The sequence below is a fragment of the Oncorhynchus nerka genome, unplaced genomic scaffold, assembly GCF_034236695.1.
Source record: "Oncorhynchus nerka isolate Pitt River unplaced genomic scaffold, Oner_Uvic_2.0 unplaced_scaffold_755, whole genome shotgun sequence".
NCBI classification, from domain to species: Eukaryota; Metazoa; Chordata; class Actinopteri; order Salmoniformes; family Salmonidae; genus Oncorhynchus; species Oncorhynchus nerka.
The window spans coordinates 50,285-70,071 of NW_027040456.1; the positions used below are offsets into that span (position 1 = coordinate 50,285).

General features: G+C 43.0%; 1 pseudogene; it reads right to left on the reverse strand.

Annotated features, from left to right (window-relative positions):
• The window catches only part of LOC135571126 (methylthioribose-1-phosphate isomerase-like), a 44,342-nt pseudogene that overhangs the window by 13,300 nt on the left and 11,255 nt on the right, over positions 1-19,787 (reverse strand).

Here is a 19,787-nt window from a genome sequence, read left to right on the forward strand (position 1 = left end):
GGGACTACACTGTTATCTCTCTACCAGGGACTACACTGTTATCTCTCTACCAGGGACTACACTGTTATCTCTCTACCAGGGACTACACTGTTATCTCTCTACCAGGGACTACACTGTTATCTCTCTACCAGGGACTACACTGTTATATCTCTACCAGGGACTACACCGTTATATCTCTACCAGGGACTACACTGTTATATCTCTACCAGGGACTACACTGTTATATCTCTACCACTACACTGTTATATCTCTACCAGGGACTACACTGTTATATCTACCACTACACTGTTACATCTCTACCAGGGACTACACCAGGGACTACACTGTTATATCTCTACCAGGGACTACACTGTTATATCTCTACCACTACACTGTTATATCTCTACCACTACACTGTCATATCTCTACCACTACACTGTCATATCTCTACCAGGGACTACACTGTTATATCTACCACTACACTGTTATATCTCTACCACTACACTGTTATATCTCTACAACTACACTGTTATATCTCTACCAGGGACTACACTGTTATATCTCTACCACTACACTGTTATATCTCTACAACTACACTGTTACATCTCTACCAGGGACTACACTGTTATATCTCTACCAGGGACTACACTATTATATCTCTCCCACTACACTGTCATATCTCTACCCCTACACTGTCATATCTCTACCAGGGACTACACTGTTATATCTCTACAACTACACTGTTACATCTCTACCAGGGACTACACCAGGGACTACACTTATCTCTCTATCACTACACTGTTATATCTCTACCAGGGACTACACTGTTATATCTCTACCAGGGACTACACTGTTATATCTCTACCACTACACTGTTATATCTCTACAACTACACTGTTACATCTCTACCAGGGACTACACCAGGGACTACACTGTTATATATCTACCAGGGACTACACTGTTATATCTCTACCAGGGTACACTGTTATATCTCTACCAGGGACTACACTGTTATATCTCTACCAGGGACTACACTGTTATATCTCTACCAGGGACTACACTGTTATATCTCTACCAGGGACTACACTGTTATATCTCTACCAGGGACTACACTGTTATATCTCTACCAGGGACTACACTGTTATATCTCTACCAGGGACTACACTGTTATATCTCTCCCACTACACTGTTATATCTCTACCAGGGACTACACTGTTATATCTCTCCACTGTTATATCTCTACCAGGGACTACACTGTTATATCTCTACCAGGGACTACACTGTTATATCTCTACCAGGGACTACACTGTTATATCTCTACCAGGGACTACACTGTTATATCTCTACCACTACACTGTTATATCTCTACCACTACACTGTTATATCTCTACCACTACACTGTTATATCTCTACCAGGGACAACACTGTTATATCTCTACCAGGGACAACACTGTTATATCTCTACCAGGGACAACACTGTTATATCTCTACCACTACACTGTTATATCTCTACCAGGGACAACACTGTTATATCTCTACCAGGGACAACACTGTTATATCTCTACCACTACACTGTTATATCTCTACCAGGGACTACACTGTTATATCTCTACCAGGGACTACACTGTTATATCTCTACCACTACACTGTTATATCTCTACCAGGGACAACACTGTTATATCTCTACCACTACACTGTTATATCTCTACCAGGGACTACACTGTTATATCTCTACCACTACACTGTTATATCTCTACCAGGGACAACACTGTTATATCTCTACCAGGGACTACACTGTTATATCTCTACCACTACACTGTTATATCTCTACCAGGGACTACACTGTTATATCTCTACCAGGGACTACACTGTTATATCTCTACCAGGGACTACACTGTTATATCTCTACCACTACACTGTGATATCTCTACCAGGGACTACACTGTTATATCTCTACCACTACACTGTTATATCTCTACCACTACACTGTTATATCTCTACCAGGGACAACACTGTTATATCTCTACCAGGGACAACACTGTTATATCTCTACCAGGGACTACACTGTTATATCTCTACCAGGGACTACACTGTTATATCTCTACCACTACACTGTTATATCTCTACCACTACACTGTTATATCTCTACCACTACACTGTTATATCTCTACCACTACACTGTTATATCTCTACCAGGGACTACACTGTTATATCTCTACCACTACACTGTTATATCTCTACCAGGGACAACACTGTTATATCTCTACCAGGGACTACACTGTTATATCTCTACCAGGGACTACACTGTTATATCTCTACCACTACACTGTTATATCTCTACCAGGGACAACACTGTTATATCTCTACCAGGGACAACACTGTTATATCTCTACCAGGGACAACACTGTTATATCTCTACCAGGGACTACACTGTTATATCTCTACCACTACACTGTTATATCTCTACCACTACACTGTTATATCTCTACCACTACACTGTTATATCTCTACCAGGGACTACACTGTTATATCTCTACCACTACACTGTTATATCTCTACCACTACACTGTTATATCTCTACCACTACACTGTTATATCTCTACCAGGGACTACACTGTTATATCTCTACCAGGGACTACACTGTTATATCTCTACCACTACACTGTTATATCTCTACCAGGGACAACACTGTTATATCTCTACCAGGGACTACACTGTTATATCTCTACCAGGGACTACACTGTTATATCTCTACCAGGGACTACACTGTTATATATCTACCACTACACTGTTATATATCTACCACTACACTGTTATATCTCTACCAGGGACAACACTGTTATATCTCTACCACTACACTGTTATATCTCTACCAGGGACTACACTGTTATCTCTCTACCAGGGACTACACTGTTATCTCTCTACCACTACACTGTTATATCTCTACAGGGACTACACTGTTATATCTCTACCAGGGACTACACTGTTATCTCTCTACCAGGGACTACACTGTTATCTCTCTACCAGGGACTACACTGTTATCTCTCTACCAGGGACTACACTGTTATCTCTCTACCAGGGACTACACTGTTATCTCTCTACCAGGGACAACACTGTTATATCTCTACCACTACACTGTTATATCTCTACCACTACACTGTTATATCTCTACCACTACACTGTTATATATCTACCACTACACTGTTATATCTCTACCAGGGACAACACTGTTATATCTCTACCACTACACTGTTATATCTCTACCAGGGACTACACTGTTATCTCTCTACCAGGGACTACACTGTTATCTCTCTACCAGGGACTACACTGTTATATCTCTACCAGGGACTACACTGTTATATCTCTACCAGGGACTACACTGTTATATCTCTACCAGGGACTACACTGTTATATCTCTACCACTACACTGTTATATCTCTACCAGGGACTACACTGTTATATCTACCACTACACTGTTATATCTACCACTACACTGTTACATCTCTACCAGGGACTACACCAGGGACTACACTGTTATATCTCTACCACTACACGGTTATACTCTACCACTACACTGTTATACTCTACCACTACACGGTTATACTCTACCACTACACGGTTATACTCTACCACTACACTGTTATACTCTACCACTACACTGTTATACTCTACCACTACACTGTTATATCTCTATCAGGGACAACACTGTTATATCTCTACCAGGGACTACACTGTTATATCTCTACCAGGGACTACACTGTTATATCTCTACCAGGGACTACACTGTTATATCTCTACAACTACACTGTTATATCTCTACCACTACACTGTTATATCTCTACCAGGGACAACACTGTTATATCTCTACCACTACACTGTTATATCTCTACCAGGGACTACACTGTTATATCTCTACCAGGGACAACACTGTTATATCTCTACCAGGGACTACACTGTTATATCTCTACCAGGGACTACACTGTTATATCTCTACCAGGGACTACACTGTTATATCTCTACAACTACACTGTTATATCTCTACCACTACACTGTTATATCTCTACCAGGGACAACACTGTTATATCTCTACCAGGGACTACACTGTTATATCTCTACCAGGGACTACACTGTTATATCTCTACCAGGGACAACACTGTTATATCTCTACCACTACACTGTTATATCTCTACCACTACACTGTTATATCTCTACCACTACACTGTTATATCTCTACCAGGGACAACACTGTTATATCTCTACCACTACACTGTTATATCTCTACCAGGGACTACACTGTTATCTCTCTACCAGGGACTACACTGTTATCTCTCTACCACTACACTGTTATATCTCTACCAGGGACTACACTGTTATATCTCTACCAGGGACTACACTGTTATATCTCTACCAGGGACTACACTGTTATATCTCTACCAGGGACTACACTGTTATATCTCTACCAGGGACTACACTGTTAATATCTCTACCACTACACTGTTATATCTCTACCAGGGACTACACTGTTATATCTACCACTACACTGTTACATCTCTACCAGGGACTACACCAGGGACTACACTGTTATATCTCTACCACTACACGGTTATACTCTACCACTACACGGTTATACTCTACCACTACACGGTTATACTCTACCACTACACGGTTATACTCTACCACTACACTGTTATACTCTACCACTACACTGTTATACTCTACCACTACACTGTTATACTCTACCACTACACTGTTATACTCTACCACTACACTGTTATATCTCTACCACTACACTGTCCCCCCGTCCCCCCGTCTGTCTGTCTGTCTGTCTACCAGGGACAACACTGTTATATCTCTACCAGGGACAACACTGTTATATCTCTACCAGGGACTACACTGTTATATCTCTACCAGGGACTACACTGTTATATCTCTACCAGGGACTACACTGTTATATCTCTACCAGGGACTACACTGTTATATCTCTACCACTACACTGTTATATCTCTACCAGGGACAACACTGTTATATCTCTACCACTACACTGTTATATCTCTACCAGGGACTACACTGTTATCTCTCTACCAGGGACTACACTGTTATATCTCTACCAGGGACTACACTGTTATATCTCTACCAGGGACTACACTGTTATATCTCTACCAGGGACTACACTGTTATATCTCTACCACTACACTGTTATATCTCTACCAGGGACTACACTGTTATATCTACCACTACACTGTTATATCTACCACTACACTGTTACATCTCTACCAGGGACTACACCAGGGACTACACTGTTATATCTCTACCACTACACGGTTATACTCTACCACTACACTGTTATACTCTACCACTACACGGTTATACTCTACCACTACAGGTTATACTCTACCACTACACTGTTATACTCTACCACTACACTGTTATACTCTACCACTACACTGTTATATCTCTATCAGGGACAACACTGTTATATCTCTACCAGGGACTACACTGTTATATCTCTACCAGGGACTACACTGTTATATCTCTACCAGGGACTACACTGTTATATCTCTACAACTACACTGTTATATCTCTACCACTACACTGTTATATCTCTACCAGGGACAACACTGTTATATCTCTACCACTACACTGTTATATCTCTACCAGGGACTACACTGTTATATCTCTACCAGGGACAACACTGTTATATCTCTACCAGGGACTACACTGTTATATCTCTACCAGGGACTACACTGTTATATCTCTACCAGGGACTACACTGTTATATCTCTACAACTACACTGTTATATCTCTACCACTACACTGTTATATCTCTACCAGGGACAACACTGTTATATCTCTACCAGGGACTACACTGTTATATCTCTACCAGGGACTACACTGTTATATCTCTACCAGGGACAACACTGTTATATCTCTACCACTACACTGTTATATCTCTACCACTACACTGCACTGTTATATCTCTACCAGGGACAACACTGTTATATCTCTACCACTACACTGTTATATCTCTACCAGGGACTACACTGTTATCTCTCTACCAGGGACTACACTGTTATCTCTCTACCACTACACTGTTATATCTCTACCAGGGACTACACTGTTATATCTCTACCAGGGACTACACTGTTATATCTCTACCAGGGACTACACTGTTATATCTCTACCAGGGACTACACTGTTATATCTCTACCAGGGACTACACTGTTAATATCTCTACCACTACACTGTTATATCTCTACCAGGGACTACACTGTTATATCTACCACTACACTGTTACATCTCTACCAGGGACTACACCAGGGACTACACTGTTATATCTCTACCACTACACGGTTATACTCTACCACTACACGGTTATACTCTACCACTACACGGTTATACTCTACCACTACACGGTTATACTCTACCACTACACTGTTATACTCTACCACTACACTGTTATACTCTACCACTACACTGTTATACTCTACCACTACACTGTTATACTCTACCACTACACTGTTATATCTCTACCACTACACTGTCCCCCGTCCCCCGTCTGTCTGTCTGTCTGTCTACCAGGGACAACACTGTTATATCTCTACCAGGGACAACACTGTTATATCTCTACCAGGGACTACACTGTTATATCTCTACCAGGGACTACACTGTTATATCTCTACCAGGGACTACACTGTTATATCTCTACCAGGGACTACACTGTTATATCTCTACCACTACACTGTTATATCTCTACCAGGGACAACACTGTTATATCTCTACCACTACACTGTTATATCTCTACCAGGGACTACACTGTTATATCTCTACCAGGGACTACACTGTTATATCTCTACCAGGGACAACACTGTTATATCTCTACCACTACACTGTTATATCTCTACCACTACACTGTTATATCTCTACCACTACACTGTTATATATCTACCACTACACTGTTATATCTCTACCAGGGACAACACTGTTATATCTCTACCACTACACTGTTATATCTCTACCAGGGACTACACTGTTATCTCTCTACCAGGGACTACACTGTTATCTCTCTACCACTACACTGTTATATCTCTACCAGGGACTACACTGTTATATCTCTACCAGGGACTACACTGTTATATCTCTACCAGGGACTACACTGTTATATCTCTACCAGGGACTACACTGTTATATATCTACCACTACACTGTTATATCTCTACCAGGGACAACACTGTTATATCTCTACCAGGGACAACACTGTTATATCTCTACCACTACACGGTTATACTCTACCACTACACGGTTATACTCTACCACTACACGGTTATACTCTACCACTACACGGTTATACTCTACCACTACACTGTTATACTCTACCACTACACTGTTATACTCTACCACTACACTGTTATACTCTACCACTACACTGTTATATCTCTACCACTACACTGTCCCCCCCTCCCCCCGTCTGTCTGTCTGTCTGTCTACCAGGGACAACACTGTTATATCTCTACCAGGGACTACACTGTTATATCTCTACCAGGGACTACACTGTTATATCTCTACCAGGGACTACACTGTTATATCTCTACCAGGGACTACACTGTTATATCTCTACCAGGGACTACACTGTTATATCTCTACCACTACACTGTTATATCTCTACCAGGGACAACACTGTTATATCTCTACCACTACACTGTTATATCTCTACCAGGGACTACACTGTTATATCTCTACCAGGGACTACACTGTTATATCTCTACCAGGGACAACACTGTTATATCTCTACCACTACACTGTTATATCTCTACCACTACACTGTTATATCTCTACCACTACACTGTTATATATCTACCACTACACTGTTATATCTCTACCAGGGACAACACTGTTATATCTCTACCACTACACTGTTATATCTCTACCAGGGACTACACTGTTATCTCTCTACCAGGGACTACACTGTTATCTCTCTACCACTACACTGTTATATCTCTACCAGGGACTACACTGTTATATCTCTACCAGGGACTACACTGTTATATCTCTACCAGGGACTACACTGTTATATCTCTACCAGGGACTACACTGTTATATATCTACCACTACACTGTTATATCTCTACCAGGGACAACACTGTTATATCTCTACCAGGGACAACACTGTTATATCTCTACCACTACACTGTTATATCTACCACTACACTGTTACATCTCTACCAGGGACTACACCAGGGACTACACTGTTATATCTCTACCACTACACTGTTATATCTCTACCAGGGACTACACTGTTATATCTCTACCAGGGACTACACTGTTATATCTCTACCAGGGACTACACTGTTATCTCTCTACCACTACACTGTTATATCTCTACCAGGGACTACACTGTTATATCTCTACCAGGGACTACACTGTTATATCTCTACCAGGGACTACACTGTTATATCTCTACCAGGGACTACACTGTTATATCTCTACCACTACACTGTTATATATCTACCACTACACTGTTATATCTCTACCAGGGACAACACTGTTATATCTCTACCACTACACTGTTATATCTCTACCAGGGACTACACTGTTATCTCTCTACCAGGGACTACACTGTTATCTCTCTACCACTACACTGTTATATCTCTACAGGGACTACACTGTTATATCTCTACCAGGGACTACACTGTTATCTCTCTACCAGGGACTACACTGTTATCTCTCTACCAGGGACTACACTGTTATCTCTCTACCAGGGACTACACTGTTATCTCTCTACCAGGGACTACACTGTTATCTCTCTACCAGGGACTACACTGTTATCTCTCTACCAGGGACTACACTGTTATATCTCTACCAGGGACTACACTGTTATATCTCTACCAGGGACTACACTGTTATATCTCTACCAGGGACTACACTGTTATATCTCTACCACTACACTGTTATATCTCTACCAGGGACTACACTGTTATATCTACCACTACACTGTTATATCTACCACTACACTGTTACATCTCTACCAGGGACTACACCAGGGACTACACTGTTATATCTCTACCACTACACTGTTATATCTCTACCAGGGACTACACTGTTATCTCTCTACCAGGGACTACACTGTTATCTCTCTACCACTACACTGTTATATCTCTACCAGGGACTACACTGTTATATCTCTACCAGGGACTACACTGTTATATCTCTACCAGGGACTACACTGTTATATCTCTACCAGGGACTACACTGTTATATATCTACCACTACACTGTTATATCTCTACCAGGGACAACACTGTTATATCTCTACCAGGGACAACACTGTTATATCTCTACCACTACACTGTTATATCTACCACTACACTGTTACATCTCTACCAGGGACTACACCAGGGACTACACTGTTATATCTCTACCACTACACTGTTATATCTCTACCAGGGACTACACTGTTATATCTCTACCAGGGACTACACTGTTATATCTCTACCAGGGACTACACTGTTATCTCTCTACCACTACACTGTTATATCTCTACCAGGGACTACACTGTTATATCTCTACCAGGGACTACACTGTTATATCTCTACCAGGGACTACACTGTTATATCTCTACCAGGGACTACACTGTTATATCTCTACCACTACACTGTTATATATCTACCACTACACTGTTATATCTCTACCAGGGACAACACTGTTATATCTCTACCACTACACTGTTATATCTCTACCAGGGACTACACTGTTATCTCTCTACCAGGGACTACACTGTTATCTCTCTACCAGGGACTACACTGTTATATCTCTACAGGGACTACACTGTTATATCTCTACAGGGACTACACTGTTATATCTCTACCAGGGACTACACTGTTATCTCTCTACCAGGGACTACACTGTTATCTCTCTACCAGGGACTACACTGTTATCTCTCTACCAGGGACTACACTGTTATCTCTCTACCAGGGACTACACTGTTATCTCTCTACCAGGGACTACACTGTTATATCTCTACCAGGGACTACACTGTTATATCTCTACCAGGGACTACACTGTTATATCTCTACCAGGGACTACACTGTTATATCTCTACCACTACACTGTTATATCTCTACCAGGGACTACACTGTTATATCTACCACTACACTGTTATATCTACCACTACACTGTTACATCTCTACCAGGGACTACACCAGGGACTACACTGTTATATCTCTACCACTACACTGTTATATCTCTACCAGGGACTACACTGTTATATCTCTACCAGGGACTACACTGTTATATCTCTACCAGGGACAAACTGTTATATCTCTACCACTACACTGTTATATCTCTACCACTACACTGTTATATCTCTACCACTACACTGTTATATATCTACCACTACACTGTTATATCTCTACCAGGGACAACACTGTTATATCTCTACCACTACACTGTTATATCTCTACCAGGGACTACACTGTTATCTCTCTACCAGGGACTACACTGTTATCTCTCTACCACTACACTGTTATATCTCTACCAGGGACTACACTGTTATATCTCTACCAGGGACTACACTGTTATATCTCTACCAGGGACTACACTGTTATATCTCTACCAGGGACTACACTGTTATATCTCTACCAGGGACTACACTGTTATATCTCTACCACTACACTGTTATATATCTACCACTACACTGTTATATCTCTACCAGGGACAACACTGTTATATCTCTACCAGGGACAACACTGTTATATCTCTACCACTACACTGTTATATCTACCACTACACTGTTACATCTCTACCAGGGACAACACTGTTATATCTCTACCACTACACTGTTATATCTCTACCAGGGACTACACTGTTATATCTCTACCAGGGACTACACTGTTATATCTCTACCAGGGACTACACTGTTATCTCTCTACCACTACACTGTTATATCTCTACCAGGGACTACACTGTTATATCTCTACCAGGGACTACACTGTTATATCTCTACCAGGGACTACACTGTTATATCTCTACCAGGGACTACACTGTTATATATCTACCACTACACTGTTATATATCTACCACTACACTGTTATATCTCTACCAGGGACAACACTGTTATATCTCTACCACTACACTGTTATATCTCTACCAGGGACTACACTGTTATCTCTCTACCAGGGACTACACTGTTATCTCTCTACCACTACACTGTTATATCTCTACAGGGACTACACTGTTATATCTCTACCAGGGACTACACTGTTATCTCTCTACCAGGGACTACACTGTTATCTCTCTACAAGGGACTACACTGTTATCTCTCTACCATGGACTACACTGTTATCTCTCTACCAGGGACTACACTGTTATCTCTCTACCAGGGACTACACTGTTATCTCTCTACCAGGGACTACACTGTTATCTCTCTACCAGGGACTACACTGTTATCTCTCTACCAGGGACTACACTGTTATCTCTCTACCAGGGACTACACTGTTATATCTCTACCAGGGACTACACCGTTATATCTCTACCAGGGACTACACTGTTATATCTCTACCAGGGACTACACTGTTATATCTCTACCACTACACTGTTATATCTCTACCAGGGACTACACTGTTATATCTACCACTACACTGTTACATCTCTACCAGGGACTACACCAGGGACTACACTGTTATATCTCTACCAGGGACTACACTGTTATATCTCTACCACTACACTGTTATATCTCTACCACTACACTGTCATATCTCTACCACTACACTGTCATATCTCTACCAGGGACTACACTGTTATATCTACCACTACACTGTTATATCTCTACCACTACACTGTTATATCTCTACAACTACACTGTTATATCTCTACCAGGGACTACACTGTTATATCTCTACCACTACACTGTTATATCTCTACAACTACACTGTTACATCTCTACCAGGGACTACACTGTTATATCTCTACCAGGGACTACACTATTATATCTCTCCCACTACACTGTCATATCTCTACCCCTACACTGTCATATCTCTACCAGGGACTACACTGTTATATCTCTACAACTACACTGTTACATCTCTACCAGGGACTACACCAGGGACTACACTTATCTCTCTATCACTACACTGTTATATCTCTACCAGGACTACACTGTTATATCTCTACCAGGGACTACACTGTTATATCTCTACCACTACACTGTTATATCTCTACAACTACACTGTTACATCTCTACCAGGGACTACACCAGGGACTACACTGTTATATATCTACCAGGGACTACACTGTTATATCTCTACCAGGGACTACACTGTTATATCTCTACCAGGGACTACACTGTTATATCTCTACCAGGGACTACACTGTTATATCTCTACCAGGGACTACACTGTTATATCTCTACCAGGGACTACACTGTTATATCTCTACCAGGGACTACACTGTTATATCTCTACCAGGGACTACACTGTTATATCTCTCCCACTACACTGTTATATCTCTACCAGGGACTACACTGTTATATCTCTCCACTGTTATATCTCTACCAGGGACTACACTGTTATATCTCTACCAGGGACTACACTGTTATATCTCTACCAGGGACTACACTGTTATATCTCTACCAGGGACTACACTGTTATATCTCTACCACTACACTGTTATATCTCTACCACTACACTGTTATATCTCTACCACTACACTGTTATATCTCTACCAGGGACAACACTGTTATATCTCTACCAGGGACAACACTGTTATATCTCTACCACTACACTGTTATATCTCTACCAGGGACAACACTGTTATATCTCTACCACTACACTGTTATATCTCTACCAGGGACAACACTGTTATATCTCTACCAGGGACAACACTGTTATATCTCTACCACTACACTGTTATATCTCTACCAGGGACTACACTGTTATATCTCTACCAGGGACTACACTGTTATATCTCTACCACTACACTGTTATATCTCTACCAGGGACAACACTGTTATATCTCTACCACTACACTGTTATATCTCTACCAGGGACTACACTGTTATATCTCTACCACTACACTGTTATATCTCTACAGGGACAACACTGTTATATCTCTACCAGGGACTACACTGTTATATCTCTACCACTACACTGTTATATCTCTACCAGGGACTACACTGTTATATCTCTACCAGGGACTACACTGTTATATCTCTACCAGGGACTACACTGTTATATCTCTACCACTACACTGTGATATCTCTACCAGGGACTACACTGTTATATCTCTACCACTACACTGTTATATCTCTACCACTACACTGTTATATCTCTACCAGGGACAACACTGTTATATCTCTACCAGGGACAACACTGTTATATCTCTACCAGGGACTACACTGTTATATCTCTACCAGGGACTACACTGTTATATCTCTACCACTACACTGTTATATCTCTACCACTACACTGTTATATCTCTACCACTACACTGTTATATCTCTACCACTACACTGTTATATCTCTACCAGGGACTACACTGTTATATCTCTACCACTACACTGTTATATCTCTACCAGGGACAACACTGTTATATCTCTACCAGGGACTACACTGTTATATCTCTACCAGGGACTACACTGTTATATCTCTACCACTACACTGTTATATCTCTACCAGGGACAACACTGTTATATCTCTACCAGGGACAACACTGTTATATCTCTACCAGGGACTACACTGTTATATCTCTACCACTACACTGTTATATCTCTACCACTACACTGTTATATCTCTACCACTACACTGTTATATCTCTACCAGGGACTACACTGTTATATCTCTACCACTACACTGTTATATCTCTACCACTACACTGTTATATCTCTACCACTACACTGTTATATCTCTACCAGGGACTACACTGTTATATCTCTACCAGGGACTACACTGTTATATCTCTACCACTACACTGTTATATCTCTACCAGGGACAACACTGTTATATCTCTACCAGGGACTACACTGTTATATCTCTACCAGGGACAACACTGTTATATCTCTACCAGGGACTACACTGTTATATCTCTACCACTACACTGTTATATCTCTACCACTACACTGTTATCTCTCTACCAGGGACTACACTGTTATCTCTCTACCAGGGACTACACTGTTATATCTCTACCAGGGACAACCCTGTTATATCTCTACCACTACACTGTTATATCTCTACCACTACACTGTTATATCTCTACCACTACACTGTTATATATCTACCACTACACTGTTATATCTCTACCAGGGACAACACTGTTATATCTCTACCACTACACTGTTATATCTCTACCAGGGACTACACTGTTATCTCTCTACCAGGGACTACACTGTTATCTCTCTACCAGGGACTACACTGTTATATCTCTACCAGGGACTACACTGTTATATCTCTACCAGGGACTACACTGTTATATCTCTACCAGGGACTACACTGTTATATCTACCACTACACTGTTATATCTACCACTACACTGTTACATCTCTACCAGGGACTACACCAGGGACTACACTGTTATATCTCTACCACTACACGGTTAAACTCTACCACTACACTGTTATACTCTACCACTACACGGTTATACTCTACCACTACACGGTAATACTCTACCACTACACTGTTATACTCTACCACTACACTGTTATACTCTACCACTACACTGTTATACTCTACCACTACACTGTTATATCTCTACCACTACACTGTCCCCCGTATGTCTGTCTCTACCAGGGACAACACTGTTATATCTCACCAGGGACAATACTGTTATATCTCTACCAGGGACTACACTGTTATATCTCTACAACTACACTGTTATATCTCTACCACTACACTGTTATATCTCTACCAGGGACAACACTGTTATATCTCTACCACTACACTGTTATATCTCTACCAGGGACTACACTGTTATATCTCTACCAGGGACTACACTGTTATATCTCTACCAGGGACTACACTGTTATATCTCTACCACTACACTGTTATATCTCTACCACTACACTGTTATATCTCTACCAGGTCTCTACCAGGGACTACACTGTTATCTCTCTACCAGGGACTACACTGTTATCTCTCTACCAGGGACTACACTGTTATATCTCTACCAGGGACTACACTGTTATATCTCTACCAGGGACTACACTGTTATATCTCTACCAGGGACTACACTGTTATATCTACCACTACACTGTTATATCTACCACTACACTGTTATCTCTACCAGGGACTACACCAGGGACTACACTGTTATATCTCTACCACTACACGGTTAAACTCTACCACTACACTGTTATACTCTACCACTACACGGTTATACTCTACCACTACACGGTAATCTCTACCACTACACTGTTATACTCTACCACTACACTGTTATACTCTACCACTACACTGTTATACTCTACCACTACACTGTTATATCTCTACCACTACACTGTCTCCCCCCGTCCCCGTCTGTCTGTCTGTCTGTCTACCAGGGACAACACTGTTATATCTCTACCAGGGACAACACTGTTATATCTCTACCAGGACTACACTGTTATATCTCTACAACTACACTGTTATATCTCTACCACTACACTGTTATATCTCTACCAGGGACAACACTGTTATATCTCTACCACTACACTGTTATATCTCTACCAGGGACTACACTGTTATATCTCTACCAGGGACTACACTGTTATATCTCTACCAGGGACTACACTGTTATATCTCTACCACTACACTGTTATATCTCTACCACTACACTGTTATATCTCTACCACTACACTGTTATATCTCTACCAGGGACAACACTGTTATCTCTCTACCAGGGACTACACTGTTATATCTCTACCAGGGACTACACTGTTATATCTCTACCAGGGACTACACTGTTATATCTCTACCAGGGACTACACTGTTATATCTCTACCACTACACTGTTATATCTCTACCAGGGACAACACTGTTATATCTCTACCAGGGACAACACTGTTATATCTCTACCACTACACTGTTATATCTCTACCAGGGACAACACTGTTATATCTCTACCACTACACTGTTATATCTCTACCAGGGACTACACTGTTATATCTCTACCAGGGACTACACTGTTATATCTCTCTACCACTACACTGTTATATCTCTATCAGGGACTACACTGTTATCTCTCTACCAGGGACTACACTGTTATATCTCTACCAGGGACTACACTGTTATATCTCTACCAGGGACTACACTGTTATATCTCTCTACCACTACACTGTTATATCTCTATCAGGGACTACACTGTTATCTCTCTACCAGGGACTACACTGTTATATCTCTACCAGGGACTACACTGTTATATCTCTACCAGGGACTACACTGTTATATCTCTACCAGGGACTACACTGTTATATCTCTACCACTACACTGTTATATCTCTCTCCCAGCTCTATCACTATGTTTCTATCAATCTGTCTGTTTCTCCCTCTGCCATTGTCTCCCGCTCTCTGTCCATCACCACCTAGTGGCTTCATAACCAGCTTCTCCACACCTCATTAACTCACGGTCTGTCTTCTGTCATGGAGACACACACAGCTCCACCCCTACACACACACCTCCACCCCTACCACACACACAGCTCCACCCCTACACACACACACCTCCACACACCTCCACCCCTACACACACACACACCCCACACACACACCTCCACCCCTACACACACACACCTCCACCCCTACACACACACACCTCCACCCCTACACACACACACACACCTCCACACACACACCTCCACCCCTACACACACCTCCACCCCTACACACACACACCTCCACCTCCACACCACACCCCACACACACACACCTCCACCCCCCACACACACACACCTCACCACCTCCACCCCCCACACACACCAAACCTCCACACACCCTCACACACACACACACACACACCTCCACCCCTACACACACACACACACACACACACACACCTCCACCCCTCCACCTCCACACACACACACCTCCACCCCTACACCACACACACACACACACCTCCACCCCTACACACACACACACCTCCACACACACACACACACTCCACACACACACCTCCACCCCACACACACCTCCACCCCTACACACACCTCCACCTCCACCTCCACCCCCCACACACACACCTCCACCCCCCCAGGTCACCTCCACCCCCCACACACACACACACCTCCACCCCCACACCTCCACCCCCCACACACACACAAACCTCACACACACACACACACACACACACACACACACCTCCACACACACACACACACACACCTCCACACACACACACACACACCCACCTGGGGCAGCGATGGGTACTCCGTTGATGCTGGTGAGTTCCTCGGCGGGCGCTCCTCGATGACAATGTGCCGGCCGCTCTCCAGACTCAGGTCACATGACGTGCTAGGCGCCGCCACGTAGAACGGGATCCCATGGTGCTTTGCGGCGATGGCCAGCTGGTACGTGCCGATTTTGTTGGCCGTGTCACCGTTAGCAACCACCCTGTCCGCCCCTACGACAACAGCTGAGACGGGGAGAGGAAGAGAGGGAAGGGACAGAGAAGGAGAGAGAGAGAGAGAGAGAGAGAGAGAGAGAGAGAGAGAGGGGGAAGGGGTAGACAGAGGTAGAGAGGGAAGGGGTAGACAGAGAGAGAGAGAGAGGAAGGGATAGACAGAGAGAGAGAGAGAAAGGGATAGACAGAGAGAGAGAGAGAGAGAGGAAGAGAGGGAAGGGGTAGACAGAGAGAGAGAGAGGAAGAGAGAGAAGGGATAGTTAGACAGGCAGTCAGACAGGCAGTCAGTCAGTTAGACAGGCAGTCAGACAGGCAGTCAGTCAGTTAGACAGGCAGTCAGGCAGGCAGTCAGACAGGCAGTCAGACAGCTTCTATCTCAAGGCCATCAGACTGTTAAACAGCCACCACTAACATTGAGTGGCTGCTGCCAACACACTGACACTGACTCAACTCCAGCCACTTTAATAATGGGAATTGATGGGAAATTATGTAAATATATCACTAGCCACTTTAAACAATGCTACCTAATATAATGTTTACATACCCTACATTATTCATCTCATATGTATATGTATATACTGTACTCTATATCATCTACTGCATCCTTATGTAATACATGTATCACTAGCCACTTTAACTATGCCACTTTGTTTACATACTCATCTCATATGTATATACTGTACTCAATACCATCTACTGTATCTTGCCTATGCCGCTCTGTACCATCACTCATTCATATATCTTTATGTACATATTCTTTATCCCCTTACACTGTGCATAAGACAGTAGTTTTGGAATTGTTAGTTAGATTACTTGTTGGGTATTACTGCATTGTCGGAACTAGAAGCACAAGCATTTCGCTACACTCGCATTAACATCTGCTAACCATGTGTATGTGACAAATAAAATTTGATTTGATTTGAATTGATTTTACAGGCAGGCAGGCAGACAGACAGGCAGACAGACAGGCAGACAGACAGGCAGACAGACAGGCAGACAGGCAGGCAGACAGACAGGCAGGCAGACAGACAGGCAGACAGGCAGGCAGGCAGGCAGGCAGGCTGTGTATACCTGTGATGCTCTTTCTCTCATGGTGAGTGCAGCCATGCTGTCTGTGATGAGAGTAGCAGGGAAACCTTCAGCCACGGCCTCATAGGCTGTCAGTCTGGCCCTTGGTTATAGGGTCTGGTCTCTGTACAATACATCCGCTTCAGTCTGCCGAGAGCATGGAGGAACGCACCACACCTGGAGACACACACACTGGTTATAGTCTGGTACTAGAGCATGGAGGGAACGCACCACACCTGGAGACACACACTGGTTATAGTCTGGTACTAGAGCATGGAGGGAACTCACTACACCTGGAGACACTGGTTATAGTCTGGTACTAGAGCATGGAGGGAACGCACCACACCTGGAGACACACACACTGGTTATAGTCTGGTACTAGAACATGGAGGGAACGCACCACACCTGGAGACACACACACACTGGTTATAGTCTGGTACTAGAACATGGAGGGAACGCACCACACCTGGAGACACTGGTTATAGTCTGGTACTAGAGCATGGAGGGAACGCACTACACCTGGAGACACTGGTTATAGTCTGGTACTAGAGCATGGAGGAGCACCACACCTGGAGACACACACACTGGTTATAGTCTGGTACTAGAACATGGAGGGAACGCACCACACCTGGAGACACTGGTTATAGTCTGGTACTAGAGCATGGAGGAACGCACCACACCTGGAGACACACACTGGTTATAGTCTGGTACTAGAGCATGGAGGGAACGCACCACACCTGGAGACACACACTGGTTATAGTCTGGTACTAGAGCATGGAGGGAACGCACCACACCTGGAGACACACACACTGGTTATAGTCTGGTACTAGAGCATGGAGGGAACGCACCACACCTGGAGACACTGGTTATAGTCTGGTACTAGAACATGGAGGGAACGCACCACACCTGGAGACACACACACTGGTTATAGTCTGGTACTAGAGCATGGAGCACTACACCTGGAGACACTGGTTATAGTCTGGTACTAGAGCATGGAGGGAACGCACCACACCTGGAGACACACACACTGGTTATAGTCTGGTACTAGAGCATGGAGGAACGCACCACACCTGGAGACACTGGTTATAGTCTGGTACTAGAGCATGGAGGGAACGCACCACACCTGGAGACACACACTGGTTATAGTCTGGTACTAGAACATGG